The sequence below is a fragment of the Equus caballus genome, chromosome 1 (assembly GCF_041296265.1).
Source record: "Equus caballus isolate H_3958 breed thoroughbred chromosome 1, TB-T2T, whole genome shotgun sequence".
Classification (NCBI taxonomy): domain Eukaryota; kingdom Metazoa; phylum Chordata; class Mammalia; order Perissodactyla; family Equidae; genus Equus; species Equus caballus.
Window position 1 is genome coordinate 128,363,397 of NC_091684.1, and position 13,885 is coordinate 128,377,281.

Below are 13,885 nucleotides of genomic sequence, written 5' to 3' on the forward strand. Positions count from 1 at the left end.
GCTTTATAAATCTGTGTGTTTACTGGATTTTTTTTTTTTTTTTTTGGCATCACATTTAAAGGCATTTGGATATGCACTGTGGTTTGTGAATAAAATGGGTGAACATTTGTTTTATCAGCTCTGTAAGGTGACATGAACAAAGACGTTTAATACTGTATTGTTTAAAGTGGCAGGAATTGGAGGCTGTCTGGGTGTTCGTCCGCAGCAGAATGAACAGGTGGAGCTGGAAGATGCACATCAGAGTGTTCCATAGCAGTCAGAAGCGCCAGGTTAGATTTTCATACAGTTCCGTAAGAAGATCTTAGAAACACAATGTTGAGTGAAAAAAAGCAATAAACAATTGGATTTATAACATAACACCAATAACAGCAATTAAAAATACATATCCACAAAACAACAATGCACATTTACAAGAACACATACATACAAAATAATACACATTAAGCACATTAGACGGCCTCCTGTGGGGAGGAGGGTAATGAGAGTGCGGAATGTGGAGAAAAAGAGAATAAAAGAAAAAAGACTAGTCTACAATAGTTTTTCAATTTCTTTTCCTTTTATGTCCACTTCATATTTAAATTGTGGTTTTTTTCCTCCTCTAAATCAGGAAAAAAGCCTACCACCCACAATATTCTAGGAAGAGAGATGAATATTCACCATCTAACTTTTGAAATTGAAATTTATTTTGTGATTCAAGAAGAAGATGGTGGGAATAAATAACAGCTAGGGAATCTGATCCATAAAATTTGGAAAACAAATTAGGTTTTATTAATAAAATTTGAACTGGGTATATTCATCAGTTTTGGGTATTTATTTACTTGGTGATCTTAAATTTGGATGGGGAGAAATTTTAATTAGTCGTTTTGCTTATTTTTATAGGAATTAAATTTTTTCCCTGTGGTTTGGGTAGGCACTCACCACTGGATGCAAAACCCATTGCTCAGATAGGGCCATTTTCATTCGGTAATGATTTCTGCACACAAACAGCAATGGAACTCCCTGACACACACTACAGAAGGATCCATCTCTAACACTGTTTTCTGCTTCTGTTGTTACGTGGCCCTGGGATTGCAGCTGCCTCTGTGCCTTTTCTGATCTGGTCCTCAACAGCCTAGACAAGACTGTCAGCAGCACCTGGGTCCAGCAGAGCCTCCTGCTGCGGCAGGACTTCCAGCTCAGACGGGTTGGCAGAGGGATCTTGAGCTGGCCCATTACTCAGGGTTCCCTGTGCCTGCCTAGGCAGGGCCCACAGAGTTGGGCATTCCATTTCTCCTCTTGGGTGAGAAGTCAGAACACCACAGTGAGACAACACACTCACCACCCTCCTTGCTGAGGCATCCAGTGACAGTGATGGGAAGTTCTGCTGGGCAGCTCCTTCGGACATGCTGCTGGAAGGCCCATGGGGCCTTTCAGCAGGAGAATGCCCTTCCACAGGAGAGGCACTTACCTCTCTGCCACTCCTATCAAGCCCAGAAGCAGAGAGGTAGCACTCATTGTCCTAATGCCCCACTTTCTCAAACTGGTTAGTGAGTGTCTTTTGGTAAGCACCCGCTCAACTTACAGAGGAAGGGGGTGCAGCGTCAATAAGCTTAGGGAGCAGTAACTGCAAAGATGCTCATGACATAAGGGCATGCAAGGCCTAGAGTGCTATTTCAGTTATCCGTTGCTGAGTAACTGCTCAAAACTTAGTGGCTTAAAACAAGAACCAGTTTGTTTGCTGGAGATTCTGAGGGTCAGGAATTCAGACAGAGCATAGATGGGTGGTTCTTCTGCTCATACACTGTCCCTCCACTGCATTCAGCTGGTGACTAGGCTGAGTTGGAAAGTCCGAGAAGCCTTCACTCACCTGTGCAATGGCTCAGTGCTCCTCCAGTGGCTTACCTCTCTCTTCATGTGTGGTTTTCTTCATACGATCTCTCTCTCCAGCAAGATGGCTTCGACTTCCTTATAGCACAGCAGCTGGGTTGCAAGAGGAAAACCCCCGATGTACAAGCACTTATCAAGCCTCTGCTTGCATCATGTTTGCTAATGTCCCATTGGCTAAAACAATTCACATAGCTGAGCTCAGAGTCAACGCGGGAGGGCTCTACACCAGGATATGAACACTGGGAGGCATGGTTCTTTGGCAGCCACGAAAGTAACAGTCCACCACAAGTTCTAATTATAGTTCTTGCAGCCAGAAGAACCTGTTGGGTTAGGACAAGCAGGGACAGCCTACAGATCCAAGCAGAGGGAACCACTTGTTGCCCTGGAAAAGTCTGGAGTTTTACTGCTGCTAAAGAGCCTGGCCAGGTTGTTGCATGTAACTTCACGGTAAACAGCAGTAGGGCTTCTCCAGCCCAGGGACCATGACAGAAAGAAGACTCCAGAACTGGGAGTGAATGAAGGTGTCCTGAACAAGGCCAAAAAGGAAAGTCAGATCAAGGGTGAGTTCCATGAGTCTGGGAGGGGACCCATGCACCAGCGTGGGAAGTGAGAGGATGAACACCCCAGCTTCCTAGCCCCTCAGAGGTGTTCCACATCACCTCCCAGAAGTCTCCAGCAAGACTGGGTTCCACAAGGTAAGCTGCTCATTGAGTTTCCATCCCTTCGCTGTCACACTTCTCCACTCCCCTATCAGGGCTTTTTGGGATCACCTCCCAAATAAGCCACTGACACTCGAATTGGTCCTCAAGGTCTGCTTCTGAGGAAACCCAGCTCAAGACCCTCAGGGCTGTGGACCACTAGATGATCTCAAGAGTCATTCCCAGCTTAAAAACTCCATGATCTGATCAGTGATGCTGAAGTGTGGACCGGCATTAAACAGCCATAGGCTTGATCCCAGCTCTGCCGCTCACCAGTTCTGTATGTAGACCTTTTGTTTCCCAAGATGGCCACCAACGACCCTTCTCATCCCTGTGTGCATGGCCTGCTCCTCTCACCAATAGATAGAGTCTGTTGCTCCTCCCCTTGATTCTGGGCTGGCCTGATGCCTTGCTTTGACCAGGAGGAAAAAAAGAGATATTTTAGAACTCCTGAGCCCAGACCTTAAAACTCTTGTAGCATCCACTCCCTCGCCCATTTGGAAGCCAGCCACCACGTAAAAAGCCCTGCCACCCTCCTGGGGATACCTCCGTGGAGAAAGAACGGCTCAGCCAGTCCCCAGCTGTTCCAGCCATCCTGGCTGAGGGTGGGTGGGGCTGGGGGCTTTTGCGACGTTCAGGTGGGAAGAAGATACAGATAACTCCTCTGTATTTCTCTGAATAAAACGCAGGGCCTTTCTTTTGCTGCTTGGGCAAAGAGCTGCCTTGTGCCATCTGAGGAGTTTACAATCGTAAATGGCAAGGCTGTGCGCGGTATGGGTATTTGCGTGTGTGGTGTGTGGGCAGAGTGTGTAAAACAGGCTGCGCAGTCTCCCGCGACCTCACAGCCTCCCTCCTACAGCCCCGCACTCAGCCACACCTGCCCCCTCGATGCCCTGTCTGCTAAATCATCAAGCCTCCAGAACGGCTGGGCCCTCACTCTGTCAGCGTCTAACGCAACACTTGAGGCCAGCCGACGAAGCCTTTCCTCCCACGCCCTTTGGAACCGTCTAGTGTGTTAGCCTCTTCGATAACACTCTTGGTTCTCCTGGAGGATGCCCTTGCCTGGCATTCCGGGGCGGGGGGACGCTGCTCATCCTTGTGCGCGCGCACACACACACCCATCTCAAGGTACCGACGTTGGGATACAGCCTTCCACGGATAAGCATCATCTCCTCCGCCACACCACCAGCTGTAGGGCAGGGTAACCGCACCCGCTGCTCCAGAGGGTGGACCCTGATTAGTCTAAGCCAATCATCGGTCTCTTGCCAGTGATTGGTGCAGGAGTCAGCATGTGACCCAATTCTGGCCAACGAGATGTGAGGAGAGGTCTGCTCAGGGACTTCTGGGAAAGGATTCCTCGCTTCTAGGAAGGAGACTACGGAAAGAATGCCTGTTTTCTGCCGTTGAGCACTGATGGGCCTGAGTGTGATTCCTGGAACTGCTCCGACCATCTTGCAATCGTGAGGGTCGACAGTGTTTCGATGAAGTTGAGGCAGTGCAATGGAAGGAACCTCGATGATGTTACTATATTATTGAGCCCTATTACACTGAAAAATCTCCTTCCTCTGGACTTCCTATCAAGTGAAATAATAGAGGCGTTATTATTTGTCATCTATAATCAAGATATCCTAGCTGAGGCAGCCCTGCGCTTCTCCCACCTCCTGGGGACTCCTCCCCTATGTAAGGCTCCTGTGTGGCTCCAGAGGGTGGGAGGCCACCAGGGTGTCCTACTGCCAGGACCTGCCTGCCAGATTGAATACCCTGGTACCACCACAAAACATATGTGACCTTGACCCTGATGTCACCCTACAGCCAGAACTGATGATGGCCACCAGTGCCTGTCCTCCAGAACCCTTTGCATGGTATTATCCAGTATTTCTCTCCAGCCTCACATCCAGACCTGCTTCACCGGGCTTCCTCTGCTTCAGGTACACTGTTAATCGATTCACTTAACAAACCTTTCTCCCCCACTTGACATGTGCCTAGCACTTTGTGAGGAGAGAGGACACACAGGTGAGGCAGGGGTAGCCCATGCCCTCAGGGAGCTCAGGGTCTGGTGAGAGACTAGGGTGTACATGACTACGGTATGAGGTGCCAGGTGCTTCGAGAGATGTATATGTGCATGTCAGAGACTTAAGGGGATGGACTCGGGGAAGCAAAGGAAGGTGTCACAGAAAAGTTGACATTGGACCTATTTGGATGGATGAGTCAGGTGGATGGGAGAAGGACATGAGTACATTCTTGGCAGCCTCTTTTCCTCAACCCAACCATGCAGTTCCAGATCTCTGTGCCTTTGCATAAGCTGTTCCCCCTGCCTGGAATGCCTTTCCTTTACTTGTTGGCCTGGAAACTCCTCCGAGGCCCCAAGTCATAGAGTATGTCCTCTGAGAAGCCTCATGACTCCTGAGTCAGGGTCGTGTGCTCCCCTCTCTGTCGCCACAGCTTTGCACTCATTTCCTTGTAAGAATTTGTTCTTACTTTATTTGCCTATCTGTTCCCTTCAGCAGACTGTCAGGAAAGAGGCAGAACTCACTCACCTTTATATACCCAGCACCTGCCCAGTGACTGGTGCACACTAGACACCTGATAAACGTTGCCTTCTCCCCAAGCCCCTTGTCCCCTCCCAGCCATGTTTTCCAAAGGGTTGAGGAGGCTCTGATATGGTTGAGGGAAGCAATGACTGACAACAGGAAGTCCTGTCTGCTGGGCAGGCCCTATAGGAAGGGGTCCAAATACCAAGGCAAGTGGGACAGTCCCAAGACTCAGAGACTTTTCCATTCAGGACCTTTCCATGTACCGTGGTGCAGGTTGTTTACTGCACAAAGACACTCAACTAAGGGGGCAAGAGGGGAATGAAACCAAGCAACTCTCCATTTGCCAAACCTTTTGCCTTTGCCCAGTGCTGCATCTACCCACAGGGGCACCTTTTCTTAATTTGCACAGAAGCTCTATGCAGACCAACCATAGCCCTTGTCCATTCACAGCAGAATGCTCACCTGTCACAGGGCTCCCCCAGCAGCCCCAAGCCCCAAAGGTACCAGGGCCTCACCTGAGGGCTCTCGCTGAAGGACAGTCCTGGTGAAGAGAAAGCATCAGTTGCCATAGCTCTGTTGCACTGTTTACACTGTTCTGGCTTCTGGGAATTACACAAAGACAATGTGTCTAGCCTGCAGTGTCATCATATTTGCTTTAAATCATGATGGAAAGTCTGATTCTTACTGTAAATTATAAACATCAGTTACATGGGTCAGTACGAACAGGGTCCACTGAGGAAGGTGAAATCAGATAAGAAGTCAGCACACACATCTGGCAGGGGATCTGAAGGACGTGGGCAGTCACTGCAGCTGCACTACAGATCTGGCCCTCAGTTTCCAGGCGCCAAAGTTCAAGGGGACTCTTGATCAGTTACCTGATTCTTCCTTCAGTCCACCAAAGCCCCCACCAATGTTGATGGCTATCTACTCCCTGCCAGGCACTGTGCTAGGCTTGTGGGGGGAGGGGCCAGGGGGCAATGGTGGCAAGACAGACATGACTCTTGTCCTAATGGACCTTACGTTCTAGTGGGAAAATAGATATTTTAAAAATACCAGTAAACAGACAAATAAGTAAAATGATTAAAAATTCTAATACATTAATGAAAGTAACAAATAAAGGGTGGAGAAAGAGAATAAAGGATACAGGGAGATCTATTTATAACAGGGTGGTCAGGGAAGGCCCCTCTGAGGAACAGCAAATAAACTGAGGCCAGTAGGACAAAAAGGAGCTAATCATCAAAGGAGGCGGGGGGTGGGGGGGTGGGAATAGCATGTGCAGAGGTCCTGTGGCGGGAAAGAGGTTGGATGAAAACGCACCATTTGCTCTAAGCCATGCATTCCATGGCACTGACCCCCCTCCTCACTGTCCTTACCATCAGTAAGCATCTGCTACCCACACTTTAAGGCATCCTGCCCTGACAGAATGTATAGAAGAAGCTTCATATCAATCTACTCATCCCAGTCCCCCTACTGCACATTCAGCGGAGCATGCCCCAGGTGCTGGACCAATTCAGATTTGAGGCAAGGGAGTCTCAATCAGCCCAGATCCCCACAGGGTGAGTTAGATGTGCAGTCACCATTCCCACCAATCTGAGTCAGGATGCAATCTTTAACCCCTGGGATCCCAATAGACTTCCTATAATAGGCTCAGAGCCCTGGGGTTCTTCTCATTAGGATAATGGAACATCTGTAAATAACACACGATGCCTGGGGGCCCCTCGTAAGTTCTCTGTATTCTTGCCCCTCAAACCATGTATTCTTGAGCCAATAACACCCAAACCAGTCATGCAAAGAAACTCATAGGAGCAGAGAAAACTGGACAGAATTTGCTCATGTCCTTCCTTCCTTCCTTCCTTCCATCAATCAATCGTTATATGGCACCTACAACGTGTCAGGCCCTATGCATTCCATACTGAGAGGATGTGAAAAGGGTGGCCATTCAGTCTGGGCTTTCCTCCCACCCAGGCTTATCTCCCCATCTGGAGTAGCTACCATCCATCTCCTCTGGACCAATTCCGCTCCTCCTCCAAAGGGAAGCTGTCATCATCTACTCAGCAGCTGCTATGTACCCAGCATCATTCTAAGCACTGGGGTAAATCAGAGAGACGTGATCTGCTGGCAGGGAGCTTCAAGTCCAGTTAGGAAGGCATCAAATGCCTCACTCTACAAAGGATTAAGTAATTCCACCAGCGATGTGGGCTGCAAAAAAGAAGCACCAGGGCCTCTGAGAATATAGTGCTCAGACCACCTGGGTGGGGCAGGGAAGGCTGTGTGGAGTTTTCAGTAGGATCCAGCACACTCTGGTTTACTATTCCCATACTGGATCAATAAATAGACAATATAACAAATAGAAACAAAAAAGAGGAAAAACCCAGACCTGCATCATTAGCTTTGCTTCTCACAGGTTGCATTTTGCAAAACACAGACCCCATGCTTCAGAGCATGTCGGTGTAGAAATGACCCTGCCATTAGCAGTGGGTTCCTGGGGTCTGGTTCTGTTCTCACTCCTTCCTCACTGTATCACCCTGGCTAGTCTATTATCCTCTGAGAGCCTCAGTTTCTCTATCTATAGAACAGGGCAACATCTCCCCCATGGGGTTGTTGGGAGAATCAGATGAGAGATGCTTATCACGTGGTACAGTGTATGGGACTGTGGTTAATTTCTCCCACTGCTTCCTATCATTGTGACAGCTACATGTTCCTCTCTTGTCATTAATGGCGCTCTCTTTCTGAAACTCCCAGAGCTTGTCGGCCTGATCACCCCATGGACACGCTGGTGCACACCAGTCTTTTTATGTGCGCCTCACAAAGGTACAAGATTCCTACCTGAGCTCGGATCCCCTGTCCTCTCTGTCCAATTCGATTTGACAGCGTGTTGCAAGTACCTATTTGATACTGTCGACAACCGAAATAGAAATCCTGTCTCCAGCTACCCTGCATACAGCTTGCCACTGTCATTAGAAGACCAACTTGGTGATGGCTTCACTTAGAATTCTTTCTAGTAAAGGAAGGGGTCACGGAAGCTCAACATTGAGTCCCTTCATCCAGATGTGCGGCAGGAGGCATTGTAATCAACTGGGAGACAGGTGGGACGTGCCCTCACCACGCTGAAAGCTGCCTCCTAGTCATGCCTGCACTGCGCTCCAGCATATTTTGCTCAGTTCATAGAAGCTGTCATTTAAGAAAAATCTACTCTGAGCTGGGCCCTGTGCTGGGACTCCACATCCAACACTACTAATGCTCGTGACCACTTTGCAGAGGGGAGATGACTGTGTTCATTTTATGGATGAGGAAACTGAGGCTTCAGAGAGAGTTAATAATTTGTCCAAAATCACCCAACTCCAGAGTGCTGGGCTGGGATTTGAGCTCAGGTGTGCAGCTGCCGCACCCCAAGCTCTGCCCATGGCCCAACTGTCTCTCCCTCAGTCGTGGGCAGTTCCCATCTCTGCCTCCTGTTCTTGGGTCCCCCCTCCCTCCTTGGGTCCTGGCAGGCACAGCTGATGTCCAACCCCTTTAAGACTCGTTGTTAAACAGATCCAGGAAAGGCTGTGCCAAATGTGTGCCAGGCCCTTGTGCCCATGCTGCCCCAGTCCCTGCTTTAACACCTACTTCATGGTCTGGCCTTTGCCCTGCTGAAAAATCAGAAAGAGTCTGGAACGCACAGCTGGAGTCTGCCCCAGGCTGCCTGCTAATCTCCATATGCTAATCCTACTCTTAGACCTTCCAACTGGCCTCACTTCCAATCACCCTGCCGGCATTGGGCATGACCTACTCTACCCTTTGGGGACTGGGGCTCAGGCAGCCCTTCTGACCTGATTAAAGTCCTGCACTCATGTTACCTGAAGTCCCCCTTTAGAATGCCCTGCCTTTACTGACATTTCTCTCTGCTTATATCCAGCCCCCAGGTGTAAGGCAGGAACCATGGCCTGGCAGGTGCTCTGCCATGCACACTCACCTGGACTGCTGATGCAAGAGGGGTCTTTACACCCATCCTGCCCAGCCCACACTGCACAGGAGAGACTGAGGCCCAGAGAGGGGAAACCGCACAGGGTCTCACAGATAGAGCAAAGTCTAGAACTCAGGTCAGGAGGCCACTGTGGGTTATTAGGATATGTGATTAGTATCTGGAATGGTTTACAGAAGATAGTGCTATAATAATGCGGGGCTGGGGTCCTGTGGCCAGACCAGGGCTCACCCACACAAGTTTTTCACCACTAGAAAAAGGTACCCTTTCTTTAGGCAGACTCAGCTCCTCACTAGGGTAAAGGTTCAGCAAGCAGACCAAGGGCTAGATTTCCAGTCCCACTTCCCCTTCAGCCAAGCACCTTTGTTCAGTGAAGCACCTGAACAACTGTACATAGAACACTGGAGTTATTTGCTGAAGTGTCTGCTTCTTCACCAGGACTCTTTGAGAGTGGGAGTCCTGTTTCATTAATCTTTGTGTCTGTCCCCATCCTGGCATAAAGCCTGGCACATAAGGGCTCACTGAAGCCTGTTGAATAAACCCATGAATGAATGAATGATTCACTCTCCCCAGCTTCACCACTTCCCTTTGCATATATTCACTTAAGTGACTCTTATCTCTATACTACTCCATTTTCTTTAAGTTTTAATAATTGTTCTGCGTCTCAGTGTTGCCATCTGCAACAAGAGAACACTCACTTCTGCTTGTTATCCTCCTCACAGGAGACTGAGAAGGTGCTTGGAAGCAACAGTAGTTTTCTTATCTCCTTGGAGAAAGATAAAAGCTGTTACTGAGATTTTATAGATGAGATCTCCACTGTTCTCCATGAACTCATGTGTCTGAGCCTCTGTCTCCCTGGTTATGCATTAGTGGCTGGCTAACGTTATTCCGGGCATTTCTTCAAATGTCACTGGTAACTTAGAACTCACCAGTGACAAGCTGGCAGATTCACTTACAGAATGCAGCTCCTGAAAACTACTAATAATGCCATGAAGAAATAGGAGACAGAAACTAGCAGTATTTGGTCTTCAGTTTAAGGCATAAATATCTGAAAAGGAGAAATTCCTTGGAGCCAGCCTTCCAGACAGAACATTTAGTGCTTGGTTACATAAAGAGCGACAGAAGCCAAGAGGTCAGGGCAGAGCTGCAGCATGCTGTGCCTAGGCCCCAGCAGGAGTGTGCATGGGGTGTGGGGACATCGAGAGTAGTGCTGACTTCCCTCCTTCCACTCCCAATTCACTACACTGAGCCCAGAGCACAGTGCCGGGCGCTGCAGGGAGGGATTGCACTGCGGCAGGGTTTCCCAGTGACGACATTGGTTGTGCTTTATGATACTACAGACTCATCCGAAGGAGAAAGTTGCAGAAAACTAATTAAGAGGAATCTCTCCTTTCTCCCCTCAAGAGAGTTGCAAGGGCTCTGCATTCTGAGGTCTGACCCAGGGGAACAATGAGAGGCTTTGATTTCATGAAGTCCAGGCTCCGGGAACAAAGAGCTGGCTTGTCCTGCATGGGCAGGAGCTCTGGGATGGGCAGGAAGAGGCTCAACCCACCGAGAGACCCAGGTTTCCCAGAGACAGAGAGCAAAGATGTGATGGGAGGTGTAGTGTGTGCTACTAAAAGCTAATAACCTGCTTTCAGGGCAGTGGAGGTGGGTCCTGATCTGTAGTGTTTACCAATTTCTGTAGTGTAAATATTTCTACCATGGCCAATTTCAGGCTACCAGTTTGATGTCACTGAAGAGGAAGTCAGTGAAAGTGGTGCAAAGAGCCGGTTCTCACAAGACTGTACAAGCCAGCTGCAGTGGACCAGTGACGCGGAAACATGCACCCGCCTCCAGACAGCGCCTCAGGAGCGGGCAGGACCTTTTACGGGGTGATTCCTGGGTGCCTGGGACTGAAACCCTAGTTTAAGACCTTGTGAGCTGCTGCAAAAGATCTCGGAGCCTGGCTTGGCACGGAGGAAGTGGAGCCACCCTTCCTCGGAATAAACTATTTGGGCTTGAGGAAGAGGTTCCCGCAGCGGCCATGTGGGGCTGAAGAACATGACCTTTGCTCAAGCTTCAGGACATTGCAAACCACCCTGGCTCACCCTAAGGACGGCATGCTCCAGACAATGACTCCGCCATGGTGACTGGGAGCTCAGAGCCACATTTATGAAAATAAAATACTGTGATAGTTCTTGCATGTGATCGTTGGGATGCAAATTCATGCCTGCTACAAAGAGGTGACTGCCTTCTTCCGAGTTATGAGGGCTTATGCCTTCAGGTTTCTCAGTCTAGGAGAGAAAATGAAACAAGTATTCAAATATGCCCCCAAAAATGTGCTATGCACCACAATAAGGAACATCAGTATAGTAAGAAGACTATCACACAGTTACATATTATCACATGTGTAAAGAACTTTCACATGCAAGATCTCCTTTTATCCTCCTCACGACCTTGCCAAGCTGACTATAGTTCCATTTCCCAGATTTGGACGTTGACAGTCAGAGAGGCCCAAGACCATACGGTCCATCCGTGCAGAACCAGCACTCTCCTTACTATCTTCTATATGCCATGCTCAGTGTTCCTCCCCCTACAGAATGACAGACTCATCTGGGTGTGCCCAGAACCTTCCCAATTTTAGCACTGACAGTCTTGCACCTTGGGAAACACATCAGTCCTCCCTTGCATTATGGCCAATAAGATATAAGTGGAGGCTCCTTAGCTGTATTTCCAGGATCAGGTTCCTTAAAAGGATTAGCCAGTCAGGCAATGCCCCTTTGCTTCTTCCTGTTTTTCTTCTTGCTTGGAACTTGCATGTGATGACTAGAGTGCCAGCAGCCATCCTGTGACCCTGAAGATGAAAGCAATATGCTAATGAAGTTGGGGCAGAAAGATAGAAAGAGGCTGGGTCCCTTGTGACTATGAGCTGCCATAACCACCCTGGACCACCCACTTGCAGACTTCCTTTATATGAGAAAATAAACCCTTATGTATTTAGATCACTGGAGTGAATTCTCCATTGCTGGCAGCCAGTCAGAGAATAGCTCAAGCAAAGGCACGAAGGCGAGAATGCACACAGCTTTTGAAATTGTGTGGTTATTCCCCCAGGGCTTAGCTAGTTTTTTAAGATTTTAATCTCCTTAAGATTTCTTCCCCTGCTCTCACTCATGAGCCTCTCCCTGCAATTCACGATGGTGCATAATGGAGTCCTGAGACCCAGGATCTCATGTTTCTTTTTTCCCTTGGTACTTCTGTTGATCTCCTAGCCTTTCATGCATTTAATCAATGGCGTTAACGACCCCTGGGAATGAGTGTGCAGAAAAAAGCAGAAAACAAAAGTGTCAATTCTTGGCTTTTGAGTTACAAAATAGGCTTTTGGAACTCACAGCAAAGACATTAGTTGGAGAAAGGCTTTTTGAATTTCAAAAGCCTGGATACTATACATTATTGTGGAATTTCAGAGTACTGAGGACAAAAGAAGACTACAAGCTTTCCAAGAGCAAAAGAACAGATGACAAACGAACGAAGAAGAACCAGAATAGCTCCGGAGCTCTCAGCAGCAAATTGCTAGAAAACAGTGGAGCACTGCCTTCAAAATTTGGGGAGGAAATTTTCAACCTAAAAGTCTATTCCCAGCCAGATTATCAATCGAAGGATAGCAGATTAAAGATACTTTCAGATATCCAAATCCTCGAATATTATATCTCCTACAGACCCTTTCTTTAGGTAGCAAATGTAAAACAAGAAAGAGAAAGATGCTGGATCCAGAAAGCAGGGGATCCAACCCAGGAGAGCAATAAAGGGAAGCCCCAGGAAAATGTGTACAGTTGGCCTAACGAACAACCAGGAGATGGAGCTTGAGGGAAAACCTGTAGCCACAGGTAGGGAGAAAAACAGACAAATAAAAAACGGGGCAATTCTTAACTCCAGGACAAACAAAGAGTTAAATACGATAAAGGCATGGTGATACTGGACTTTTTGTTCAGCTGGGAACAATATTTGCATATTTGTTATGGTATATACACCATCTAATAAATTGACCACAATTGTGATGGAACTTGTTGAGCATGGATTAAAAGTGGGAGGGTTGTGGGAGAGTTAATGCACATCTCCCACACAAAACATGAACCAATAATATCTATAATTGCTAAGTGATACAATATCCATATAAACATATTATTTAGAGACACAGTAAATGCAGGAGGAAGAAGTCAGAGGACTTGAGGGTAGTTGTCTCTAGGGAGGGGAACTCAGGACATGGGGAGAAGTGGGATACCATTAACTTTTTTAACTACGTACATTCATTATATCACTAAATATAAATAACATCTTTGAAAAACCTGTAACAAAAAAGTAACATGAAATTTTTAATATGTAAGTTACGCAAGTTTTAACACACTGGAGAGCAGCAGTATAATCTCTCTGCATCTGTAGTCTGTAATAAGAAAATGCTATAAATTTGAATTAAAAAATAAAATTTTGGGGCCCGCTCCGTGGCCGAGTGGTTAAGTTCATGTGCTCCGCTGCGGCGGCCTAGGGTTCGGATCCTGGGCGCAGACATGGCACCACTCGTCAGGCCACGTTGAGTCAGTGTCCCACATCCCACAACTAGAAGGACCTGCAACTAGGATATACAACTGTGTACAGGGGAGGTATGGGGAAATAAAGCAGAAAAAAAAAAAAAGATTGGCAACAGTTGTTAGCCCAGGTGCCAATCTTTAACAAAATAAATAACTAAATAAAATTTTAATCAGTTTTTTCAAGCCAAGGCCCTAAAGGCATAAGCATAGATTTAGAAACATACATAATGGGTCAGAGCGAGTTTTTTCTAGTACATA

The 13,885-nt window shown here is 47.6% G+C and overlaps 3 long non-coding RNA genes across 7 annotated transcripts in view; 1 reads left to right on the forward strand and 2 right to left on the reverse strand.

Annotated features, from left to right (window-relative positions):
• On the reverse strand, positions 1 to 5,639 carry LOC102147385 (uncharacterized). Of its 4 annotated transcripts, XR_011424920.1 has the most exons (5): positions 5,561 to 5,639; positions 3,627 to 4,138; positions 2,838 to 2,976; positions 1,847 to 1,959; positions 144 to 300 (listed from the first exon to the last, which is right to left on the reverse strand). It is a non-coding gene; the product is annotated as an uncharacterized lncRNA (long non-coding RNA). The 4 variants fall into 4 exon arrangements; XR_011424921.1 differs by lacking the exon at positions 5,561 to 5,639 and having other exon boundaries at positions 1 to 300; positions 3,502 to 3,662; XR_011424918.1 differs by lacking the exon at positions 5,561 to 5,639 and having other exon boundaries at positions 3,683 to 3,811.
• On the forward strand, positions 2,229 to 13,104 carry LOC138917225 (uncharacterized). 2 transcript variants are annotated; one of them, XR_011424925.1, is made up of 3 exons: positions 2,229 to 2,561; positions 4,377 to 4,492; positions 10,780 to 13,104. It is a non-coding gene; the product is annotated as an uncharacterized lncRNA (long non-coding RNA). The 2 variants fall into 2 exon arrangements; XR_011424924.1 differs by lacking the exon at positions 2,229 to 2,561 and adding an exon at positions 3,874 to 4,244.
• Positions 11,201 to 13,885, reverse strand: part of LOC138917223 (uncharacterized) — a 26,232-nt gene continuing 23,547 nt past the window's right edge. Inside the window, exons 3-4 of the long non-coding RNA XR_011424922.1 lie at positions 11,706 to 11,898; positions 11,201 to 11,338 (exon numbers count right to left, since the gene is read on the reverse strand). This is a non-coding gene — a long non-coding RNA (uncharacterized lncRNA). The remainder of the gene's footprint in view (positions 11,339 to 11,705; positions 11,899 to 13,885) is intronic.